The sequence below is a fragment of the Hippichthys cyanospilos genome, chromosome 6 (genome assembly GCF_059441005.1).
Source record: "Hippichthys cyanospilos isolate Australia breed blue-spotted pipefish chromosome 6, RoL_Hcya_1.0, whole genome shotgun sequence".
In the NCBI taxonomy this organism is placed as follows: domain Eukaryota; kingdom Metazoa; phylum Chordata; class Actinopteri; order Syngnathiformes; family Syngnathidae; genus Hippichthys; species Hippichthys cyanospilos.
This window is the reverse complement of record NC_142374.1, coordinates 22,855,480-22,866,513: the sequence shown is the minus strand read 5'-3', so window position 1 is coordinate 22,866,513 and position 11,034 is coordinate 22,855,480. Positions and strand designations below refer to the sequence as shown.

General features: G+C 37.9%; 1 long non-coding RNA gene across 1 annotated transcript in view; it reads left to right on the top strand.

Annotated features, from left to right (window-relative positions):
* The first annotated feature begins 2,952 nt into the window (after positions 1 to 2,952).
* LOC148422856 (uncharacterized) overlaps positions 2,953 to 11,034 on the top strand; it is a 35,336-nt gene continuing 27,254 nt past the window's right edge. The window contains exon 1 of the long non-coding RNA XR_015865977.1: positions 2,953 to 3,087. This is a non-coding gene — a long non-coding RNA (uncharacterized LOC148422856). The remainder of the gene's footprint in view (positions 3,088 to 11,034) is intronic.

The window sequence follows — 11,034 nt, the reverse complement described above, 5'->3', positions numbered from 1 at the left end:
ACCATTTTTTGTTTATTTTGTATTGTTTAATCAATCATATTTTGCACTATCTTCCTTGTATTTATTAAAATGGTCAATTTGACATTTTGGCAAAATAGTCGATTAATCGACAGTAGATCGATTAACCGATTAATAATTAATTGTACAGCTCTGGTGGATGCATGGATTAAAAAAATATATATACTTCTGTCCAGCAAGCTTGCTGGGTCATTATGTGTTTTTTTTTTTGTTTGTTTTTTTACATACCTCAGTTGAAATTAACTTAGAAGTTTCCCCCATCGTCTCACCTGCCGATGCGGACTGAAACTGGTAACGTTAAAGCAAAGCAAAAATCTGTTTTCATAACACAGGCGGCAAATTGAGGTCTGGTTCTGCCACTCTGTGAGCAATGATGTCATAAAATGGAGGACTTTTCATAGGGGCGAAAAAGTTGTAAAAAGATTCCTTTTATGACCTTACACGGTGAATTCCTGGCAAAATAAATCAATGCGCCGTAATACGCAAAATTTCCATGCGTACAACTAGCATATTTTTTTTTAATACCTGTTGATCCTTTTGTGGCTCAAATCAATTGTATACACGACATATTTTCAGACCACTTTTTGCATCTCCATATGTTATGGTTTTATCTTCTACAAATAATGGAAAAAAAAATATGTCTAGCACAAAGACAGATAAATTGGAGACACATGCTTCATATTAGGGAACACTTTAAACAGTGGAAATAATAAGCGCCGTACCGCAGATTATACTGTATTTCTGCGAAAAACTGGGCGGTAATAAAAAATAGATTTTTGTCATAATAGAACATAAAATAATATAATAACAGTGGTTCTCAAATGGGGGTACGGGTACCCCTGGGGGTACTTGAAGGAACTCCATGGGGTACTCGAGATTTTAAAGAAAACAAACACACAAAAATATCTTTATAAAATAATTAGTCAGTTTATTAAATGTTTCAGGAAAATACAAGTTCATGACATAAATTTTATGTACAATTTTTTTATTTTTCAAAGCAAGATTCTCCAACATACTAAAATGGTTCAGCCACCTCTCGTTACCTGTCAAGTGCATTATTTATTTTTGTGAGCATATCTCTACTATTATCACAGAATATTTTTCCTTTGCACAAATATTTATTCCAAATTACATCTTCTTGAGGACAAGTCTGACATTTTATGTTGATTATTTTTGTGGACAAATATTTATTAATAATTAAGTTAATGGTTATTTTTTTTGGTGAACAGATCTCTACTGCAATCCCAACAGATGACGCTTTATGTCTAATATTTTTATGTTTAAAAATATTCCATTTTGAAACCTGATATGACACTTTATTTTGATTGTTTGATTTCATTTATTTTCTTTTCGAAAACAGATCTCTTCTACGATCCAAAAGACTTTATGTTTTAAATTATACTGTACTTGAATAAAAGAAAATCACTTCGTACAAAACACACTTTTTTGGGGCTAAATTTAACCACGGGAAGACAACAAGCAAAAGTAAGTATGTGCATTTAAAAATCTCATTTTTGAACAGACGACTAGCGAAACCGAGCACCTTGGAAATGTTTAAGGAATGACAAGCACAGTTAGTGTTGGGTAACCTTTTGCCAGCCCAAGCACATTAATCACTGCTGTAATGAGACAGTGGAAGGCCTACGCTAGCAATGTTTGCTTGCTCAAATGCAGCTGCTGACTTTTTCTTACGTACGTTCAATCATCAAGTTGTCAAACGTGGACTTAAGCAATCAAACGTTTAAGCCGCAACGTAAGAGTTCTGTGCATTTGCTACCTGAGCCTGTGCAATTATAGGAAACTTAGCAAAAAGTCAATAAAACGCGCACAAACGTCAGCCCGCGCAGTTTAAAATCAATATTTGTATAACAAAATGATAAAAAAAAAAACTGAAAAGTGAAGAATGTGCAAGGACCTGAATTGAGAATTGAAAGCGAATGCTATGCTATGTTAGCGTTTTAAGCTAGCAGCTAGCTTGAAGGCAGGTAATGCTAGAGGAGCTATAACTTATCGCAAGTGCTTCACGAGGCTTCATTACTGTGTGCGGGTAATCAACTGTAAAGTGGTCACAGATACCAAGGAAGAATACCACTTAATACATACAATTAACTCATTCAATGCCAGGGACGTATTTTCACGATTTTTTGTTAGTCTTACTACTATACTTACTTGTTACTTGGAAATCAATGTCCTTAATGTACTGAAGTATCGATTTAATATTTAAGTATCTGGGATTTGATATCCAGACTTTAAAAAAAACGTGAAAATGCATCCCTGGGATTGAATGAGTGAAAAAACAAACATTGACGGATAATGAAGTTAAATTAATGACTTTTTTTTTTTTATATATTTTTTTTATTGTATATACATTGTAAAATGATTATTGTTGCGACGTTTGGGAGTGCTGCTCCCGCTGTTGCAAATGAATAATATGAACAATAAATCGAGTAAATCGTGTATAAATAAAGAATGAATAGATATGAAATCATAATTTCAGTGCAATTATTATGTTCAGCGTGTTTTTGTTTTGTTATTCGGAGAATTAATTGCTCTTTTCATCAGGCGTGTTGTTGGACAGCTACTGGTTTCTTTGTTCCTCTATTTTACTGCGGGCTTGTGTTTGAACAGCTATGGGGTCTTTTTGTGGACAAAATACTTTGGAATGAGTCTTTCAAGTTGTGATGCTTGACAAGAAGAAAAACAAGTGAAGACATCAACTGCTATGTTAGCTTCTCATGCTAGCCAGTTGCTAGTCACATGGTCAAAAGGTAATTGGTGTTTTAAAGTTTTACATCACATTAGAAGTAAATTTCATTTTCCACTTAGGTAAGCTTGAAGTTACAGTTGTATTGTATTTTTTAGGGGTGGAGGTGATAGCAATTTTATGTCAGTAGAAAATTGACAGCTACGGGTTCCTTTGTTTTGCTATTTTACAGCTGGCATGTGTTTGAACAGCTAAAGGGCCCTTTATGTGATACCAAACACTGGTATGAGTATCTCGTTGCGATGTTGGACAAGAAGAAAAACTTAAGACTGTTATGTTAGCTTCTCAAGCTAGCTAGTCAAAGGGTAAGCTGTTTTTTTGTTTTATGTTTTAAAGATATACATTACATTAGAGCTGTGTTTTATTTTCTACTTATTTGGGTTTGAAGGTACAATTGTATTTTTTTTTGGGTGGGAGCAGTAATTTTATGTCAGTAGAAAATTGACAGCTACGTGTTTCTTTATTTAGCTATTTTACAGCTGGCATGCATTTTTCATTTCTACTTATTTGGGTTTGAAGGTACAATTGTACTGTATTTTGTTTTGGGTGGGGGCAGTAATTTTATGTCAGTATAAAATTGACAGCTACGTGTTCCTTTATTTAGCTATTTTACAGCTGGCATGTATTTGAACAGCTATAGGGGTCCTTTGTTGTTATACCAAAGACTTTGCTATGAGTCTCTCTAGTTATATTGTTAGATAAGAAGATAAACATAAGTGAAGACATCAACTGCTATGTTAGCTTCTCAAGCTAGCCAATTGCTAGGTACCAAGGTCAAAAGGTCCACTTGTTTTGTGTGTTATGTTTGAAAGTTTTACATTACATTAGAATTACATTTCATTTTCCACAAGGTACCATTATATGATATGTTTTTGGGGTGGGGGGGGGCAGCAATTTTCTGTCATTTGAAAAGTGACAGATGCAAACAAACGTCAGCGGACGACATAGAGCAGAGAACACGGTTCACGTCTGGTCTCCAGGAAGAAATAACACTGCCTGCTTTTAGGATTTTTTTTTTTTTTTTGGGGGGGGGGGGCAAACAGGCGTCGTCGAGCGAGAACGCCGCTGCTGCTGCTGCTCCCGTCGGGTTAATTTGATCCACATTTTTGCAAAAGGGGGAGCGAGTAGGTGGCTGCAAGCGCTGTGGTCTCTTTGAGGAGCTGATGATTTGGACAGCTCTGCCTACTTTGTAAAAGCAGCACGCCTCTCGGAAAAGACATTTGTGGCGCAGTCCGCCCGAGAACAAGATTAAAGCAAACCAAGGAACACTTGCTGGCTTTCTCTTGACATGTGTAGTTGCTGCTTTGTGACATACTGTATACAGTGGACTATTGATGGTAAAACGAAGCCTCATGAAGCACTTGTGATTTTTTCTTTGTTTTGTTTTACTCCTGTGCATGGTGCTACTGATTTAAAAATGAAGGCTAATGCAATGGAAATTGATTCCATTTCCATTGCATTTTAAAGCCACCTAGAGGTGGTTACAAGTATCGCAAGTGCCTCATGAGGCTTCATATTCCAATCGCGACAGTGGATTCTTGCAGAGTTATTGACTAAATTTTCACGTTTTGCCAGAAGTATGAAATATTTGACTATCAAGCCACATGCAGCATATTTCAGAAAATTAATTTTAACGCCATAGACATTCATATTAGTCAACAGGAATGAAATGACCACAAATATGTTGCATAAGTATGATTTTCAAAGGGTAGGTTTTTACAAATTTGAGTGAAGTTCAATTAGAAATTTTTATAAAACCTGATTGAAATTTTAGTATTAATATTTGGTGGAGTGAAATTTATCCTATTTCTATTCTTTTTTTCCAGTCAAGATCCCAGAAAGGGGTATTAATACGGTATTTGATTATTTGTGGCATTCTGCAACGGTAACACTTTTTGTGACAAATTGATCCGGCCCATCATCTGAGAAAAGTAATTTGAAAAAGTTTGACCACTGATCTAAACAGTATTTTAATATAATAGTTATTTTTTTCCAACATTCTTCAGATATGACTTTCCACAAATCATCTTTCTTCCTTATTTCACATGTCTATGAATACAATTTGACTGTCTCATCTGATTGTTTTGTCGGCCCTCCCCTTAGCGCAGCTCCATCTAGTGGATTCAAAACGCAACTCCAGCCGCTACTGCAGCTTCTATTCTATGCACCTTATAATCCGTTGCGTCTTATTATATGAAAACAGTTTTAAAATAGGCCGTTTATTGAAGATGTGCCCTATATTTCCATTGCATATTTGAATTATGTGCACTGTGTTTATATGTTCACTAAAACTAAATATCAATTAAACAAAGGGAGACAGAATAAGACGCCATCATAGACTAAGCTTTTTATCATTTCTTTTGAACGCAGTTCCTTTAATATGATGTAATGCACCGGTGAGGAACGCGCGTAACATTTTGTTACTGTAAGAGTCTGTCAGTCATGTGCAAAAAAATCTGTATAAACACGTCTGTGAGGCAAAAACACACGAGAGGAAAAAGGAAAAAAAAAAAAAAAAAAACCTTGGAGCAGCTGCACTCGTGACACTGATATGATCTGAATTTCAAAGGAGAGCCTTTTTTCCCCCCCTTCGTCTTTTTCATGTCTTCAGAAAAATATGTCTGCTTCACTTTTTGACCTTTAAATAAAGTCCATCTGCGAGGAGCCTCTGAACTCCTCCCTTCTCCTACCGCCATCTGTAAAGGGGGAAATTTGGGGGAGATGGCGTACCCCCCCCCCAAAAAAAAAAAATCACCCCCCTTTATTTCTGAAAAGCCCTCCTGCTTTTGTAACGCAACTTTTTCCACCGCGCGCTTGCTAATATGCGCCACTCGCTAATTTCCACTGCAGTTGTGCCTGCACATCTGTTTTCTTGATTGCCTTTCGGCTCGTCAAAAACGAAAATATGAAAGGGTAAAACCGAACGCTAATGTTAGCGCATTATTTTTCAACTTGTACTCATAGTGGGTATTTTCCATATAGAGCAGGGGTGTCAAACATGCGGCCCGCGGGCCGGTTCTGGTCCGCAAATGGGTTTAATCCGGGCCGCGTGATGATTTTGTAAAGTACAAAAATGAGTTGAATTTTTTGAACATGTTTAATGATTTGTACAGTATTAAAAAAAGATAATACATTTGAAGTTGTTGTTTTAAAGTTATATAAACAACGAGCATGCTTGTATTGGTCTGATTCTATTGGGAATAGAAGATTTTTTATTTTTTTGCACTCATATTTGACCAATATCTGATAGGAACTCATTCAGTCCCAAAAATGTATTTTTATGTTTGTCAAGAGTCCAGACATTCAACTCACGTTCTTATTTACATTTATTTTCAAGTGTGTTAGCTAAAAAAAAAGGCTGATACTAAATTATTAAGTACTCAAGTAACCAATTACTTCAGGTAATTAAGTACTAAAATAATGAATTACTTCGATAAGTTAGGTCCTAAACTAAACAGTTTTTGTAATTTGGTGCAACATTATTATTCCTTTTTTAAGGTAATCAAGTATTAAAGTAAATGATTACGTGATGGACAAAAAAAAGTGTATTTAATAAATTTAATGGCATCCATTTTTAAACCCTCCTTTAGCCAACTATTTGATTAACATTTTGAAAAAAAAAATCTGCATATAAAACTCTGGGATTGAATGTTTGAAAAAAAACAACAACACGTAAAAATACGTCTTTGGAATTGAATGAGTTCATACCGGACAAGGACACCCCAAATTTGCATGAATCCTATTACTCATGCCACTACTTTATTTATTTATTTATTTATTTATTGAACTATGTCTGTACAATGCAGTAGAAAACTGGCACAGTTCCACTTCGAGTTTTAATGTCCCGTAGAAGGTATTTGCTTGAATTTGCATGTGCCCTCCTGTGTGCGCAAGAAAGTTGGAGTACATTTGTGCCAATGGAGCAAAAAAAAAAAAAAAAAAGCTTAAGATTTGGCCTGCGTTTGCAGGCAGGATGTTCCAGTGCTCTGCTTTAGTTGTAAATGGAGCTGGCCATTCACTGTAGGAAAAACAAACAAAAGATTTGAGCCCAGAAGAAGGTTTGAGCTGACACATTTTTTACAGCGGCGGATCTGGTGAGATTACTCACATGCATTTCTTAAGTAGTTACAAGAATATATAAAAAGGTTTGGGGGAAAAAAGGCCACGTTTTTCTGCCAATAGATGCATATAAATCGTCTAAAATCAGTAGTTCTCAAATCATTTTTTCATTGATTTAACCCTTGTGGAATATTTTCTCAGCTGAGTACCCACTTACCAGTGGAACATATTTTTGACTGTGCTCGTAGATAGGGCTGCGCAACTGACTTTTTATCACAATCACAATATTGGCAATACATGTCAAATCGAGCACTTTTTCATTCTACCACCAGGGGGCAATGTTTCCCGCTTTGCATGACAAATCTCTGCTGTTCTCACCCTAATATATTATTTACCAGTGTGAAATGGCGTTGAGTTTCTCACCTGATTCCTAATCTATACTAGCTGTCAATTGAGACCCATTTTGAAAAATCTGATTGGCAAAAAATTGAAATCAATTCGGTTTGAAATGACCGAAAATGACATTTTGACTGGTGATTGATTAAAATTTAGCTTAAATGTAAATAATGTGCTTGGTTCTAAGTAGCCTTCATGTTTTTTCATCGGTTTGCACTCAAGCGAGTAAGTTAGCTGTGTTGCCCCATGAGCTAAGTTTTTGCCATTGTTATTTTTCTTTACTCACTTGTTTTAGCCTTGTTTATATCCCGTTTGCTTAGAAAAAGGCAATAAATAAACATGTTTGATCAAACATGATAAATAATCATGATAAATAATCGCAATTTCAATATTGTCCAAAATAATCGCGATGAGTATTTTGGCCATAATCGTAGATTTTCCAAATGGTTTACAGCAACTTCTATTCTGGATACTGATTTAAAAAAATAATAATAGTTAAAAAAAAAGATTTGAATAAATACACTTGCTGTGGTTCTGAAAGGGGAGCTAGGACTTGTTTGCTGTTGGGTTAGGATTAGGGTTAGGGCTGGGGTATGGTTAAGGGTAAAAAAAATATACTATTTTAGAACTTTTAGAACCTTTGGGTAATACGGTTTACCCACCTCTGATATAACTTTACCTGACAATAGACTTGCTAACTCAATGCTAACACCACGGGCCTTCTAAATTCTCTGATTTGCACCCAAACCAGTACGGGTGCCTGAGACCGTTTTTTTTTCTTTGTCCCGCTCATTCTCGCTGGTTCCCAGTTCCCATCCCTGTTGGACGCCTTTTCCCCTGTGATAACATTGTGACTGTAAACGGGGAATGGAATCAAACGCCCTGCTTTTTCCTGCCGGGTTCGCAGGCCGTTATCGTCCATCCTCCATGCGGCCTACCCTCTCGCTCTCGCTCTTTCTCTCTCCCTCCCTCCACCCAGTCCACACCCCGGCTCCCTTCTATCCCGCTCTCCTCGTCCACGCCGACTATTTTTAGCGCAGCAGCTATTCTGGAATTTGCCGCTGCCTGCCGGGTGTCTGGGCGGCGATCTCTTCAGGAATGTCTGGCCCCATCTCAAACCGCTGCAGAGTGGCTGTGCGGCCGAGGCGGCCAGCTCGCTGCTCTCTTTCCAGCTCGACGTCTGAGGGGGTGGAAAATTCAAAGCAAGTTTCTCTGTTCGGGAGCAAAAGTGCCTTCGTCCCGGCTCATCTTCACATGTGCTTTTCCGTTCGGTTTTGCCGTAAAACTGGATAGGGGTGCTCCCGTGGGGACAAAGCTCTCGTTTCTACAAGATAAATCACCAGGTTCCATTGTAAACTAGAGTGACCCTGAATTTTCATACTGTACTTAAAACAACGTTTTCTTCAGTTGGGCACCGTCAGCATTTTATGGTACCAACAAACTAAATTATTGGGGAAAGAGTCCTAAAATGTCCTAAAATATCCAACCTGAAGTAGAGTACAGTTTAGTGTTTAGTGGGACGAAAAACACTGCTGTTTATCTATAACATCTAGCTTGCTAGGTAGAGCATCGAGCTAGCTACATAAGTAGAGCATCTATCTATCTATCTATCTATCTATCTATCTATCTATCTATCTATCTATCTATCTATCTATCTATCTATCTATCTATCTATCTATCTATCTATAACATCTAGCTAGAGCTATAACATCTAGCTAGCTAGGTAGAGCATCTAGCTAGCTACATAAGTAGAGCATCTATCTATAACATCTAGCTAGCTAGGTAGAGCATCCAGCTAGCTACATAAGTAGAGCATCTATCTATAACATCTAGCTAGCTAGGTAGAGCATCCAGCTAGCTACATAAGTAGAGCATCTATCTATCTATCTATCTATCTATCTATCTATCTATCTATCTATCTATCTATCTATCTATCTATCTATCTATCTATCTATCTATCTATCTATCTATCTATCTATCTATCTATCTATCTATCTATCTATCTATCTATCTATCTATAACATCTAGATATCTATAACTTCTAGCTAGCTATAACATCTAGTTAGCTAGGTAGAGCATCTAGCTAGCTACATGAGTAGAGCATCTAGCTAGCTATAACATCTAGCTTGCTAGGTAGAGTATCTAGCTAGCTACATAAGTAGATCATCTATCTATCGATCGATTGATCCATCCATCCATCCATCCATCCATCCATCCATCCATCCATCCATCCATCACCTTAACATTGACGCAGACAGTTCCCGATTGTTAATTGTTGTGGAGTTCCTTGGTTTTCGTTCCAATTTTACGACTTTAACCCGTCTGAACAGGTTTAGCGTTTATTGTTAAGAACCAGGCCGCCTTTTTAAAAAAGTGTTAAATAGGCAATAACAACATTCAGTACTTGAAGTGCACTTAAATAAGCTTGTAAACACAAAATGACAGACAGATCGTAAGTCATAAATAATAAGTAGTCACACTTGAATATAAATACTTATTTTTTCGATTTCACTATTATGAAGCCACAAAGAAAACCTGTTGGTAGTTGCATAACTAAGATCATATGGATGACACCAACGCCTTCTGGTTGCAGTCTGGGCTTGTGGTTAGCATTAGGTTAATTCGCCAGGAAATGAATGCAAGTCAATGCAGTGCTTACATATTTTGTGTGTGGTCCACAAAGAGAAAACAAGCATCACTAATGGGAAGTTTTTCCCGTCTGGGATTTGGCCGGAGGGCTATTCAAAGCAAAATTGTTTGCAGCGAAGGGAACACCGTCCAAGCCCACCTGTTGCTGATGATTACGCAGATCCGCTGGAGCCGAAGCTTGTCAGGAATCGCCAAACACCGTGCGACCCGCATCGCTGCCGTCATAGCTGGTAGAGTCATAGCAAAGCAATGTTGTGATAAAATATCGCGGAACTGCTGAAATATTCCTAAAGGTTGCCCAAACTTTGATTTAATCAAAAAAGAATTGCAAGAAATGCACTTTTGGCAGCTAGCCGGTTAGAAGCTAGCATGAGACGCTAACATAGCAGTCTACATCACCACTTTGTTTAGATAAAGAGTAAAAATAGGATGCCTAAACATTCCAAATGAAAATTAATCATGCTGCTAAACTTGGATTAACCAAAGTGACCCAAATATCTACTTGCTTGCTTCGAAAAAGGAAGTACTGCAAAAATATATACTAACGCTAGCATCACCAAAAAAAATATCAAAGGAGAATGTCACTGAATTATTGTGCCCACGCTAGCTCAAATGACATGAATATTTCACAAAAAATGGAGTCCAACTCCCAACTTGTTTTCCCCGGTTTAAAACTGAAGGTATGGTTTTTGCGAGAACGCTCGCGTCACGTCATTTCAAACCTGTCAACGTAAGTTCGCGCACCGGCGTAACCGATAAGAGATCCAATCACAAAACATCTTGTTCTCGTTAGCGTTCGGACGTAAGTAATCCGGGTCTGAAAAGTGAGCAGTCAGCAGTGGAAGCGTGGACCGGGGCTAATTGGCCTTGGCTCCCAAAAAGGGGATGTGGGTTTCGCTCCGGGACGGCGTACCAGAACCGAGTCTAGCGGGGCCTCGGAGGGGGAACGGGAGGAACGGGCCAATCGGGTAACAAAACAGAATCGGGCCTTTAGCTTGGCCAACGGGAGCGCCGTCTCTCTGGGGTGTGAAAGGAAGAGGCCAAGGAAGGGGATACGGAGCGCTTCTGAAAAGTATGCGCCCCGGCCGCTCTGGGACGGATTCCCGTCGCCGCAAGGTTTTTAGCACCGCTGGTTTTATGTTGTCCTT